This window comes from Chenopodium album, chromosome 10, assembly GCF_948465745.1.
Source record: "Chenopodium album chromosome 10, dcCheAlbu1.1, whole genome shotgun sequence".
NCBI classification, from domain to species: domain Eukaryota; kingdom Viridiplantae; phylum Streptophyta; class Magnoliopsida; order Caryophyllales; family Amaranthaceae; genus Chenopodium; species Chenopodium album.
This window is the reverse complement of record NC_137843.1, coordinates 46,535,100-46,549,913: the sequence shown is the minus strand read 5'-3', so window position 1 is coordinate 46,549,913 and position 14,814 is coordinate 46,535,100. Positions and strand designations below refer to the sequence as shown.

The 14,814-nt window shown below is 39.5% G+C and overlaps 1 non-coding gene across 1 annotated transcript; it reads right to left on the bottom strand.

Moving 5' to 3' along the window:
- Positions 1-11,568: 11,568 nt before the first annotated feature.
- On the bottom strand, positions 11,569-11,674 carry LOC145565995 (small nucleolar RNA R71). Its single transcript, XR_014095343.1, has one exon. It is a non-coding gene; the product is annotated as a small nucleolar RNA R71 (small nucleolar RNA).
- Positions 11,675-14,814: the final 3,140 nt, after the last annotated feature.

The following is a 14,814-nucleotide window of genomic DNA, read 5'->3' as shown; positions in this document are numbered from 1 at the left end:
ACCCCTGATAATCCTCCTAAGATTTTTGAGACTTTGGAGGTTTATGCTGGCTCTTTAAAGGGTGAAGTTCACTTAGCCCCAACTGAACTGAGGGCTGCCTTTGGCACTGTGACCGCTGCTGATCGTGCAAGATCCAGTCGTGCTAAAGCTGAGCCTTCCTTTTCCATTGTTGAAGGTCGGCGGGAAACTCGCCCTACACCTAGGGAAGTTACTTCAGGGTCTGAGGCGTTAGTGGCGCAGGGTGCTTCTCTTGAGAAGCGTTCTGCTGCAACTTTCGGCCAGGCGACACCTGAGACTTCTGTGGTAAATGAACCACTGAATCAAGCTTTTGATGATTCCAAAAATAATGCTGACGACTTTGCTGATAGCATTCTTAAGTTTCCCGCTGAGGAGGCTGAGACTACTGCTGTGGTGGGTGAGAAACCCACAACTTCTGCTGAGCATGTTCTGCTCTATTCTTCCAGCATTTGTACTACCATTGCTGCTAAGGATGCTACAGGTCCTTCTACGACGACTTTTGATTTTCAGCTCCCAGACGAGACTATTATGGAGCTACCAAGGATTCCACCTCGCCCTTCAAGGGTAGGAGGCCGCCTGCGAAGCGCTAGTAGGGGCGGGCAATTTCAGCCTGGGGGTTCACGCAAGCAGGATCATCCAGTTATTGATCTGGAGGATGATCCCGTGGTCTCTCCCTCTGCTGATGCTGATCTGCCCGCTGCTAAAAAGGCTCGTACTTCCTCTGCTCTTGATCCCTTCGCTTCTCACTCTGCCAACACTAAGCTTCTTGGTGAGAACACTGCTAGGGAGACTGGTACCCAGAACTCTAGTGAGCTTTATCGCTGTGTTCACCAGTTCTTGGGTGATGCATTTGAGAACCTACTCTCTGCCACCTCGATCTCTGCTGGGAGCACTTTTTGCCCTACTAAACCTATAGTGTTTGGGGAGGTTCCTATTTATGCTTCACTTGACCCTCTGTTGTGTCCTGTTGGGGTCGAGAACGCTCTGTTCTGCCCTTTGATGAATGTTAGGGCTGATGAGTCCTTGTTTGTGGACAACCCACAGAACGGTGGCACCTTGGGTTACCGCCTTGATGAGGGCATTCGTCTCCCAGCTGACTCTACTGGAAGCTCAGTCAGTCTCCCTGCTACCACTGCATGCCATGATCTACAGAAGGTTAGCTTTTATATTTCTAGCTTTTTCTTTTCGTTCTGATTTTCTCCTTCTGCTTATTTTTGCCTTAGGCTGTTTTGTTGCTTTGCTTATCTGCTTCAGCTTATTTTTCTTTGCCTTTTGCCTTAGCTTATTTTTCTTTGCTTTTTGCCTTAGCTTATTTTCATCCTTCTGCTTGTTTGAAGCTTAGCAAGTTTGTTGGCGACTTGGCTAATGCCTTACATACAGTGGAGAAGGAGTACCAGAACAAGGGCCTGACTTTTGCTCAGAAGGATAAGGAGATTCAGCAGCCTCACTCTGAGAAGGATTTAATGGCTGGAGAGGTGACTCCCTTGAGAGAGAAGTCGGATTCCTTACAACTTTAGCTGGGAGAATTCCAACTCACCAAGGTGACTCCCTTGAGAGAGAAGTCGGATTCCTTACAACGTAGACTACCAGGGACAGCTAGGAACTTCTCAGGCTAGGGTGTAAGCGTTGGACGCTAAGATGGCTGATCTGCGACTAGACAAGAGAATGAGCTTGAGGCTGCTAGAAAGGAGGCACTTAAGCCTTTCGTGCTTTCTCCTGCTTTTACCAAGCTGCTCGCTGATCGCCATGATGGAGGTTGGGAGGCCGCAGCCTGCTGTGCAAGCGATCTCTATGGTGGGGGTGAGGCGCAGCAGGTTCGTTTCCATGCCTTTTGGGCTAAGGTTGAGGCTGCTGGGGAAGCTAGCCTTTTTGATCTGCCTGCTGACCATCCTCGCGTTGCCAACTTACGCATCAGACCCTGAAGTGGAGACTTTAGTTGATGAGCAATAAAGGTTTTGGCGGCTGTCTCCCCCTTCTTCCAGCGGTTCATCGTAGTTTCCCTCACCTAGGTATGTAGTCATCAGGCAGCTTTTGTTATTGTCTTTGGGGTGTATAACCGCCAAAGATTGTATTTTCAGCGTGCTTTCCCATAACACTTTACTTTCTAACTATTGGGGTTGTCCAGGTTGACTTGACTACTATGTTTTTCTGACTATTTTGCTGAATGTTTTCTCATCCTGGTGGATGGGGGTTCAGCTTTGTGAATGTTGTAGCCTTCTTGCTGAATGTTTACTCTCTCTTGGTGGGCAGAGGTTAGCTTGTTAGTATATGTGCTTGATAACTTCTCTGTTATTTTGCTTATTACTTATCTTGCTGCCTGTATGCTTATTCGTACATGTTGTCAGGCCATGGTGTAGTTGCACCTAAACCTTAGCTTTAGCAGCCCTATTCTTGTACCAGGTGAAGCCTCGTAGGTTGGGCTTTCCAGTTGCTCCTACTCTTACTGTTTCTTTGGCTTTGTTCCCTGATTTGGCTGCATAGGGTCTTCCTATATTTTGGCCCTTTTATTGGAGTTGGTGGGAATTTGCCAAATTTTATGCCTTTCATCTTGTTTATGACGAAGGCTTATACATTGTGTCTTCTACTTAGTTTTTATAGAGACTTTCTTCATACCACTTAGCTTGCTTGATTGTATCCTGTTTGTATGTCGTTCAGTTTGTATTGCTGTGACTTATTCATGTCATCCAACTTGTTTTGCTGTGACTTGTTTATGTCATTCAGCTTGTTCTACTGCGACTTATTTATGTTGTTCAGCTTATTTTGCTACGACTTATTTATGTCGTTCAGCTTGTTCTGCTGCAACTTATTATTTTATGCATCTTACTTATATTTGTAAGAGCTTATTACTGGTCCATCTCCTCTCCCCCACACAAAAGAGGTGAGCTCGGTGGAACCAAGAGAACCTTGGTGATGCCCGCTTAGCGCTTTTCGTTCTCCTTCTCTGCTCAATTTAAACGTGAAAGGCCTCCCCCTCAGGAGTTCCTGAGGTGGTGCCCTGTTTTACGTTGAGTAGGAAAGTTGAACTTAGGGAAGTGTGCTCTCCTTTGCCTAATGACGTCTTGCTGCAGCTTATTGTGATGTTTTTTGCCTTTAATATTTCATGGCATTTTTTGCATGTTAGTGTTTAATGCTAAAGCATAACTCAATGGATAAACATGTTTAAACAAGATCATATAGTATAATCCTCATGTAGAGGCTCGTATTTCATTGAATTCAAATGGCTTAAGTTGCCTTGATTAACATAACATAAGTTAAACAATGTTTTCGCATAACTTAAACAAAGTTTTTTTACTTCTACTTAGCCATTTCCCTTTTAAACAAAATATTTCTTTAACACATCTACGTTGAAACTATTCCTTAAGACCAAACCTTCTTGATCTGCGATGAGGAAAGCGCTTGGCCCTACTTACTCATGGATGATGAAAGGGCCTTCCCAGTTGGCTGACAGTTTTACATGCTGGTTTCCTCTCCCTAATGCTGCTTTCCTTTTGAGAACCAAGTCTCCAGGCAGCATTTCTCGGTGCTTGACTCTCTTGCTGAAAGCCTTTGAGATTCTGCTTTTTTGGGCTGCTAGCTTAAGAGCTACATATAGCCGCATCTCTGGCAGGAAATCCAGCTCTTCCATCAGGCGCTTCTCATTCTCCTGCTTCTCAAAAGGCACACAAACATTTCCATGAGAGAAAATCTATACTAAAATGAAAAAAAAAAAGAAAGCAATAAAACACTTGGTACTTCTCGAGAACGGCTTGCTTAAGGTCCAAGCATGACCGCCCTAAAAAAATAATATTGCAACGAATGCAAGAGCTTTTGTCAAATGCACTACTAAACATTTCATAGGATAAATGGTAGGCAAATGACGGGAGGAGGATGTGCAATAAGATTATTGCACGCAAAAGAGGAGGGAGATGCCAAAAGAAAGAAGAAAAATCAAAAGAAAAATCAAGAAAATAAGAAGAAGGCAAAACCTCCTCAAAATCTTTTTGGGTGGCACAATCACCCAATTCCTCAATAATGGGAGGATGAAAAGGGAAAAGCTCATTAAACAAGAGAGGGTCCTCAATAGGCTCTATGACAAAAGAAGGGAGGAACATTGGTAGTACGGGATATGGTAAAATTTTCTTGAAAAAGGGACATGAGAAGAAGGGATAGGAGTAATGGTCTCACGAATGAACTATTCCTCACCACCACTCCTCAAATCACCAATAGGATCATGAAAATCAATCACAGAGTCTTCAAAAGAAGAACACTGATGATCTCCATCTCCCTCAAACATCCACCCTTCAAGAGAAACCACATTTTTCTCTCTATCACACTAATGAACAACAACTCCCTCAACATCCTTAAAGCCTAGAGTCTCAAAACCATGCATGAAAGGATAAAGGTTTCTCTCAAAATGTATCCCTCTCCCATGAATCATTACCAATGAACTCTTTCAAAAGGCTATAATGTTTTTTTATACCTTCAATGAAAATACTAGTCATACACTCAAATGAGTCCAAAGACTCATGGATAGAAGGGTCACAAACATGCAAGGTAGACTCATCAAGATGGGGAAGGGGATTGGAATCTTCAAAATCAAAATTTTCTTCATTCACAAATCCTCCACCATCACTCAAGGGACTCTCAATCTCTCTTGGTTGCTCATATTCTTCATCATCCTCCTCATGAATTCCCTCAACCAATATTGAAGATGGCTTACTCACATCCTCACCAAGGGAAGCTCTCAAAGGGGGTGAGTAAGGGGGAGGATGGCACTCAAGCTCAAAAGTTGAATGAAAAGGATTAAAATCCTCACAAATCCTCTCATCATAAGAAAATCTCCCCTCACCTTTACACCCTTAGCCCATATCATCCTCAAAAACACTCTCACACTCCAAGCGAGGTGCCTCACATCCATTTCCAACAACCCTAGCACTCATCACTCGGGTAAGTCTCTCTTCTCTCAATTTTTGTTCCTCTTAATGTTCATGGATTTGTTGGGTGAGATTTTGTATTTGGGCAAGAATTTGGGCATCAATGTTATTGGGTAAAGGTTCACAATCACCATTAATGTGCATATCATCAATATTAGAACACGCCTCATCACAATAAGCATAAAAGGGAATGGGGTTATTATGCATACTTGGATCATCGCAAGGCATATTAGAAGCATAGAGAGAATTCATGCAAAAATTAAAAGAATCTTGACATTGAGAATCAGAACAAGAAACATGACATTCTCTATAATAAGAATCTCTAGCAAGCCATGTGAAGAAATTCCAAGCATCATGCAGAGACAAATGACAGAATATACCATTATACATGTTCTCAACCATACCCTTAGTATACTCATTTGTGCCCCAATAAGCTATACCACAAGCATCACTAAGAGAACTCCTATGGGAACTAAGGAAACCATCTAATCCATCAAAGTAAACATAAAAGGGTTCATTATCAAATTGAGAAAAAGATAAGCATGCCATAATTTTTTCACACAAAACAAAGAAAATTAAACAAAACTCAAAACTAAACACAAGAACATAGCTAGTCTAATCAACACAAACTAATGAACGCCTTAGTCCCTGACAACGGCGCCATTTTGATAGTAGGTAGGGAAATAGGTCGTTAACTATGTCCTCCTAATTATCAAATAATATTTATAGTTCCTAAACTAACCTCTAAATGAGTATAGGGGCGAGTGTTCGGAGTCGAACCACAAGGAGTAAGGGTTAATAATTTAAGTCAATTAAGCAACTAAGTCACATGTAAAATTGGAAGAGAAGATTAATTAAGTAATACAAGACAAATAAAATCAAGAGATAAAAGCACTAGGGATAGGGGAATCGAGGCATATTGATGAATTTAACCAACCATATGTGCATAAGTTATCAAGAGCTTAATTAGGAGAAATCAACACATTTCATTCACTTCTGCACAATCAAACATGCTAATTAACTCGACTAGATTAATTCACTCCCATGCAATTAAACTAGCTTAGCCTAAACATGGATGAAATCAAACCCTCAATTAACTCACTCCCACACGATTAATTAAGAGCATGATAAAAATCATAGGGGCAATTAGTTAGAAAGACCCTAAGCAATAAAGTCATCATCCATGTTCACAAATCAAGCCTCAATAAAAAATCAAACACAATAAATAATCAATTAAAAACATCAAAATCCCCTTCATCCATATCCCTAGAGCAAAACCTAAGCAAACATGATGAAGAAAAACATTGAAAACAAGCTAAAACAAGAATTAAAGCGAGAATCAAACAAGCAAACTAATTAACTACTCTAATCAACAAGGAATTAAGCCAAAAATAAGAATTAAACAAAGCAATAAAGGTGAGAGAAAGTTAGAAAAGCTCATTGAATAATTGAGAAGAGAATCCACAAAGTTACTTCTTTAAAATCTCAAAACATTGAAATCCAAGCTTTCTCTCTCTAAAACTACTCCTAAACTAGAGAGAGATTATCCTAATCTAACCCTAAGAGAGAGAAAATAAAAGAGAAGGTAAAACTAATTTAATCTAGGGTTGATTAAAAGTTAAGAGAGTATTAAACCCAAAGTGGGTAATTATATTACAAGCTAAATAAAACAAAAGAGAATAGAAAAGAAATAAAAAGGGAAATAAGACAAAATAAAAAATAATAATAAAATAAAACCCACTAAATCCCCAAACAATCAGACCTTTCTTCTCCTTTTGTGGCTGCTCTGATCAATCGTCAACACCGTCACACGCATCATCATCGTCATCACAATCTTCTGCAATCAAATCACAATCTTGGCCGTTGGATCTCCAAGCCCTTCAGGATTCATGAGAAAATAACATGATTTTTAATGACCCATCAGAGCGTCCGCGCACACCCATCAAGTGTCCTCTCAACCTTTCTGCTCAAATTGGTAGAAATTGAATGAATGCATAACGTCCGCTTCGATATCGCAGAGCGCCCGCTCAAGAGATTCTGACTTTTGGGCTGAATTTGGTGTTCGATTAAAGCGGCTCCTCTAATAAGTGGCAGTTGTTTTTATTTGGTGCGGTTATTTCCGAATGTTAGATGGTGATGGAGGTATTCTAGGATGAGTTCAATGGATAATGGTGGCTGGTTGTGAGAATACGTGAGATGAAGCAGGGGAGGTGATGTTGGTTTTGCGTGAGGGAGGGTGCAAGTCATAGAGGCTGCGCGTGAGTGGTGGAGAAATGGGGGCTATTGTTGCGTGGTTTAGTGCGGTATGTTAGAGTTATGGGATGAGATTGATGGAACAGGGGAGCAGGGGAATATTGAAGAAGATGTTGCTGGTTTGGTGTGGTGGAGGATAGGTGAGGAAGTGATTATGGTTAATGGGCAACAACAAGAGCAGCAAGCAAGTAGGAATTTTGTTGAACATAATCGAATCGGGTCCCGAACATCCAATTCCAACCATTTGACCTTGAAATTCATGCTTCTACCCGAACACATACCTACACACACCAACAAAACCGAGGAGAGAAGTAGGGACAAAAACTAAAATAATAAAATAAAACGAAGTAAAATAAAATGCTGAACTAAAATAAATAGGAGAACGAGAGAAGCGAGAATTATTAACTAAAATCTATTAAAAACTACGAAAGCACTCGAATTAAGAGACAAAAGACGAAAACAAGAAAATAAAAGAAATAAAGAATAAAATAAGCTAAATTACAAGTAAATCAGCTGGAAAACTACTCTAAAAACACCACTAAAGTGACATAAAAGTCACGTATCGCATTCACACATACATAACCATATTATCCTCCCCTTAAGAACCCTTTATCATGAGATCTTACTTCAACAATGCACGTGCTTCATAATTTTCAAGACAACATTCATTAAAAGAAACATGACATACTTGCTTAGCTTCCTGACCTAAGCAATACTCATTGTTTCATATATTACATTTTATGCTTAGATTCTTGAACTACACTAGTAGAAAATTCCATTTTAGTACCAAGCAATGGCCACCAGTTCAGTCCAAAATGGCGGCAAAAAATGGCCCAAAAATGGGCGGGATTGTTTACCAAGCAAATTGGCACCGGTTCAGTCCAAACTGGTGGCAAAAATATTTATCCCACCGATTTGAACTGGTGCCAAATTTAAAAAAAAAACCCGCCTCTTTCATTCTCTTCTTCGTTCTTCTTTCTCACTTAGCTTCACTTCATCACTTCACTATTCAATTCTCTCTTCTGCTCTCTCCTCTAAGAAACCCCTCCACCATTTACGCCACCACTGACGCCACCTGCCTCAGAACCCTCTTCACTACTGCGCGACCTACCTCAGAACCCCCTCCACCCTTCTTCCTTTCCCTCTTCATTCTACTCTTAGCAAGTCGAGGTTCTCCACCATAGTCGCGTCGCCACGCCACAACCCTAAGATTAGCCACATCCATCAAGGTTCTCCACAGCCACTACCCTGAGGTTCGCCACAGGCCATAGCCCCTAGTTTCTCCAAGCCCCTAGTTTGCCCAATCCACAGCCATCGTGCCAAGGTGCCGCTTGAAGCTTTCGTGCCACCGCCCCTGGTTCCTCTACCACCGACATGTTATGAGAAAATAATAGTTCATTTAATAAGAAATGTAGAAAATAGGCAAAGTAGAAGTCATATAAGCCATATTTGGGCTATTTTTGATAAAATGCGTCTTAAAACATAGTAAAATGCTCTTTTGATGTGACTTCAAGCCTTAGACACCTAAGACTAGGTAATATTGACATGTTATGAGAAAAAAATAGTTCATTTGATACGAAATACAGAAAATGGGCAAAGTAGAAGTCATATAGGCCATATTTGTGCCATTTTGATAAACTGCGTCTTAAAACTTAGTAAAATGCTCTTTTGATCCAATTTCGAGCCTTAGAAACCTAAGACTAGGTAATATAGACATATTATGAGAAACAAATAGAAAATAAATAATGTTTAACTTAATTAATTAATTCTAACATAATTTTTATGTATTTCAAGTTCTGCAAGGTACAAAAGGATGATCCGTTGACAAGCAAGGAACTTAATTAAGTTCGAGACATGTTAGCATCTTTTATCACCTTTAACTTGTAAATGTCACTTCTATTTGAATTTATGTTTTGTTAACTTTATCACTACATTATTCATTAATTAATTAGTATTGTTTGTCTATATATCTGACACTTTTTATTTATTGTATTGCATTTAGGAATATTTATATCTATATATGTATTGTTGTTCTTATTTCAATTTAGAAATTATTCTTATTATAATTATTATTAATTATAATTATTATTGATAATTGTTAATGATAATTGTAATAATAATTATAATTATTTTTGTTAATATTAATTATAATGGCAAGAAAAGCAGGTTACAATTGTAGGAAAAACGGGTTATTATTATTAGTATTATTGCAGGAAAAATAGGAAAAAATAATATTACTTGAAACCGGTGCCAATAGGTTTTAATACTGGTGAGCGTCGTTTTTGGCGCTCAAAAGAATAAGATTTAGGTTCATTTTCTTTATTTTCTTTCATCAATTTCATATAACCCTTTTAGTTTTATTTGATTTTCCATTTTTTATAATTCACTTTATTTCTCGATTGGTTTTTACGAGTTTTTCATATTTTTAGTTGATAATTCATAATTTTAGTTTTAGTTTTACCTTGCTACGCTTCCTCTCTTTGTTTTATTTGTGTTTTGTAGGTGAAAAATCAAGTCAATTTGCTCATTTTAGGACTGCCATGTTCGCGAGCATCATCTCGAGTAAACTGATGTTGGGGATCCTCGGGAGCGCAGAGTTTGATCAAGCAAGCGAAGGAGCCAAAGCCCATGCATCGCACAGGGGTGCGTGCGCGTTGACCCAGCTATGCGCGCGCGCGGCTGGGCTGTGCGTGCGCACGGCCTGTGCAGCCCTCTTCGCTCGATTATTGTTATTTATAGCTTTTGACTTTCTTTTTGGACGACGACTTAACTTTGTACTAGAGAGAGAATTTTTCCAGAAATAGTAGAGAAAGTAGAGAGAGGAGCTTAAGATTTACTTGTTAGTACTTGAATTTGATCTTAGATTTCAATTTAATTTTGAAATTCCTTCTTCAATTCAATGGATATTTGTAAGATTTCTTTCCCTTGATTTACTTTTAATGCAATTCCTTCAAGTTTCTTGGATTTTGATTGAGATTATATTCCTTGCTTTAGAAATTATTGATTGATTGATTTTCTTTTGATTTAGCTTTAAATGAATATGAATTTGATTGAAGTTGTTTTGTTTCTTAATTCCACCATGTTTAGTGAGTAGATTAGTTCCTAGGGAGAAGGGGAAGCATACTTGATTGAAGATTTTTGCTAGATGATGATGCTAGATTGATTTGAATGGTGCAATTAAATTGGTTGACATAGTTGTGCATGTGATTGATTGGACTAGGAGTGATCAACCTATAAGATTAATCTAGATTGCATTGCAAATTTCAATGACATGAACCCTTGATTTGACAATTGCTTTAATTGATTGAATTTGATTGTGATTTTCCTAGCTAGCCATTCATAGTGATCCCTAGCTTGGCTTATAGGAGATAACCCTTGAATTCCTTTGATTGCAACTATTGTTTGTCCTTTGCAATGTTTGAATTGATTGAGTGATTTTTCAATTAGCATAATCATTGAGCTTGCATGTGGAACCCATATCCCTAGTGTTTATTATATTGAATTTCTCGATTCATCTAGACTTCTTGATACCTTAGTTACCAACCGCATCTTCCGGAAACTTCGAAGTAGCTTGACCTAGGCTATAGCTTACACATATTCATTCCCTTGGGTTCGACCCTTGACTTACCCTATACTCGTATTAGGTTGGTCGAGTGTTTATAAATTTTCTTTGACTCTAGGAAAGGGTAGAGGACAACCTACATTTTTCTCATGGCAAAAATGGCGTCGTTGCCGGGGAATGATATTGGTGCTTTGTTATAGTTGTTGAGTCTATTTCACCATTAATTGAAAAATACAAAAAGATTTTCTTTAAGGCTACATTTGTAGCCGTGCTACTAACCATTTCTTTTGAGATTTTATGCATAGAGCACGTGATCATTCACTAGTGCCATTTGATCCGGAAATTGAGAGAACTATTGCAAGGTTGAGGAGTGCTAGACGATCTTTGAGCCCTAGCATTTCAAGTGAAGAAGAGCCACAACAAGAAGAACAAGCAAGAATGGGAGAAAATCCAAGAGTGGCATTGAATGAATTGGGGATTCCCGGTGCATATAGATTTGAGAGTGGGATTGCTCCGCCTACAACACCGGCAAATGATTTTGAAATAAGACCGGCAATGATTACTTTGATAGAGAGGCGACAATTTAGTGGGGCCAAGCATGAAAGCCCACTAAACCATCTGAAGGAGTTCGAGAAGTATTGCAATACTATCAAGGTGAACGGAATTTCCCAAGAATTCATCTGCCTCAAGCTCTTTCCCTTTTCTCTCATAGGCCGTGCTTTGGAATGGCTAGACAAGGAGGTAAAGCCGAATTCTCTAAGGACATGGGACGAGGTCACCAAGGAATTTCTATCCCGTTTCTATCCTAAAAAAAAACGGCGGAAGCTAGAGCTTTAATTCAAGGTTTCAAGCAAAAGCCAAATGAGAGCCTCTATGAAGCATGGGAGAGATACAAGGAGTATCAAAGAGAATGTCCTCATCATGGAATTCCAACCTATCAAATCAATCAAATTTTCTATGGAGGTCTTAGCCCTCAAGGAAAATCATGTTTAGATGGAGGAGCCGGAGGTCCTATCATGAACAAAACGGAAGAGGAAGTGGTGGACATAATTGAGGACGTAGTGAGGTACTATAGAGATTGGCAAGATGGAGAAAGAGAATCAACTAGCAAGAGTAGCTCTTTGGTGTACTCGGTTGATCATCTAAATGCAATCAACAATCTATCCTCTCAAATGACAAACTTGGCGAAGGAGATGTCCGCTATCAAGGCAAAGTTGGAAAGCGCTACCTACCAAGTTTCAAGTCTTCCCTCCCAAACTAAGGGGAGAGGTACGTCTTCTAATTCTCAACCCCTTCCTTCTTCTAGTAACATGCCTAGTGGATGCTTGTTTTGTGATGATTGTGGGTCGTATGAGCATGATGTTTCTAGTTTCCCTCATGCATGTATGGATGTTTGTGATGATCAAGATGGAAATGTGAATGAGCATGTGAACTATGTGTCAAATAATCATGATTCTAGGTTTGAGAATCAAAGAGGTCAATGGAATAGGAATTACGACAATCATGGCAATTTTGACAACTATAACCAAGGTGGTGGTTATAGGAACCAAGGTTCTCGAGGTAACTATAACAATCAAGGTTATAGTAGCCAAAATCAAAACCAAAATTATGGTAATCAAAACCAAGGTTATAGGAATCATAATCAAGGTAGTGGTAACCATAATCAAGGTTATGATCAAAATAAAAGTAGGGGTAATTGGAACAATCAAGGGAGAGGCAATTTTCAAAACAATGCTCAAAGAGGCCCTCCACCCGGATTTGCTCCAAAAGCCCAAAATGATAATTCCTATGTTCAATCCTCTTCTTCTTCGCATATAAAAAATTTAGAAGAAATCATTGAAAATCAAACAAAGTTGTTAAACACTTACATGACCGTAAGTGATAAGAAATTTAATAAATGATGACTCATAATAAGATGCTTGAAAACCAAATTTCTCAACTTGCTAATGCTTTGAAAGACCATGCTAGTCCTTCTTCTTTACCTTCCCAAGGCCTAGATCCTAAGAGACCGGTCAATGCTATTGTCACAAGGAGTGGTAAGGTCCTTGAGGAAAAGTTTTCCTAGGATGAGTAAGACTAAAGAGGGCACAAAAGGGGCGTTGGTTGAAGATGAGAGAAATGGTGTATCTTTGAGTGAGGTTGAGATTGAGAAACCTAGTGAGGTGAGAGTGGAGAAAGAGATTGTGAAACCTAAGCTTCCTTATCCACAAAAATTCATGAGACACAAGTTAGATGAACAATTTGGAAGATTTATAGACATGCTTAAGCAACTTCACCTCTCTTTACCATTTACCGAAGTTGTGACCCAAATGCCCAACTACGCAAAATTCCTCAAGGACATTTTGAGTGGTAGGAGAACATGTGATGGTGTAGAGACGGTGAACTTGACCGAGAATTGTAGTGCTATCATAATGAACAAGATGCCACCTAAGCTAAAAGATCTCGAAAACTTTTCTATCCCTTGTGCCATTTATAAAATGCAAATTGAGAATGCCTTGTGTGACCTAGGAGCTAGTGTTAGCCTTATGCCATACTCGGTATACCAAAGACTTGAGCTAGGAGAACTCTTACCTACTAACATCACTTTGCAATTGGCCGATAGTTCAATTAAGTTCCCTAAGGGTAAGGTAGAGGATGTTCCTTTAAGGGTCGGGAAATTTGTTATTCCGGTGGATTTTGTTGTGCTTGAGATGGATGAAGATGCTAATATCCCCATCATTCTAGGGAGACCATTCCTTGCTACTTCGGGTGCTTTGATAGATGTAAAAAGTGCTAAAATTTCACTCAAAGTAGGGGATGAAGTGATAGAATTTGATTTGAATGCTAGCATGAAATATCCAAGTTCTTCTCTAGAAAATTGTATGTTAATTGATTCTCTCGATCATGTTGTGTCTTCCATGCATGAGCAATTACTCACTTCTAACGATGCTCTAGAGAATGTTTTGTTAAATAAGGAGAAGATAGGTACCCCAAACAAGGAGATGGGTTTATATGAAGATTTGCTCAATGGAAGCTTTGAGGATGATGAAGAACAAATGTGTTTGAGCATTTCTAGCCAAGAAGCGTTGCAAGTGGCAATATCGAAGGAAGGTAAAGGTGCTCCAATGGTTGAGCTCAAACCTCTTCCATCACACCTTAGGTATGAGTTTTTGAGACCCAACTCCACTTTTCCCGTGATTGTTAGCTCTTCTTTAAGTGAGCATCAAGCTCAAAAGTTATGTGGTGTTTTGAAAAAGCACCGAAGTGCTTTGGGTTATACCATTGATGACCTCAAAGGTATAAGCCCTGCTTTATGTACACATCACATAACTCTTGAGGATAGTGCTTTACCTTCTATTGAGAGGCAACGAAAGTTACACCCCTAAATGGGAGAGGTGGTGAAAAAGGAGATCACCAAACTCTTGGATGCGGGAATCATATTCCCCATTTCTAGTTCTAGGTAGGTTTCTCTCGTTCACGTTGTCCCAAAGAAGGGAGGTATGACCGTCGTTGAGAATGAAAAAGGTGAGCTCATTCCGACGAGGACGGTCACGGGATGGAGGATGTGTATAGACTATAGACGTCTAAACACATCAACAAAGAAAGATCATTTTCCCCTTCCTTTTATTGATCAAATGCTTGAAAGACTAACAAGGCACAAGTTCTATTGTTTTCTTGATGGCTATTCGAGATTTTTCCAAATCCCTATCCACCCGGATGACCAAGAGAAAACAACATTCACTTGTCCATATGGTACATTTGCTTATAAGAGAATGCCATTTGGCCTTTGCAATGCTCCCGCGACATTTCAAAGATGCATGATGAATATATTTGGAGATATGTTGGAAGAGGAGATGGAGGTTTTTATGGACGACTTCTCCGTAGGAGGTGTTTCATTTGAGGCATGCCTTGAAAACCTTGAAAAATGTCTTGCAAGGTGTGAAAAGGTGAACTTGGTCTTGAATTGGGAAAAATGTCACTTCATGGTGGAGGAAGGCATAGTCCTTGGCCACAAGATCTCTCATAAGGGGATAGAGGTGGATAAAGATAAAATTGAAGTCATTGAAAAGCTTCCACCTCCGGTGAACG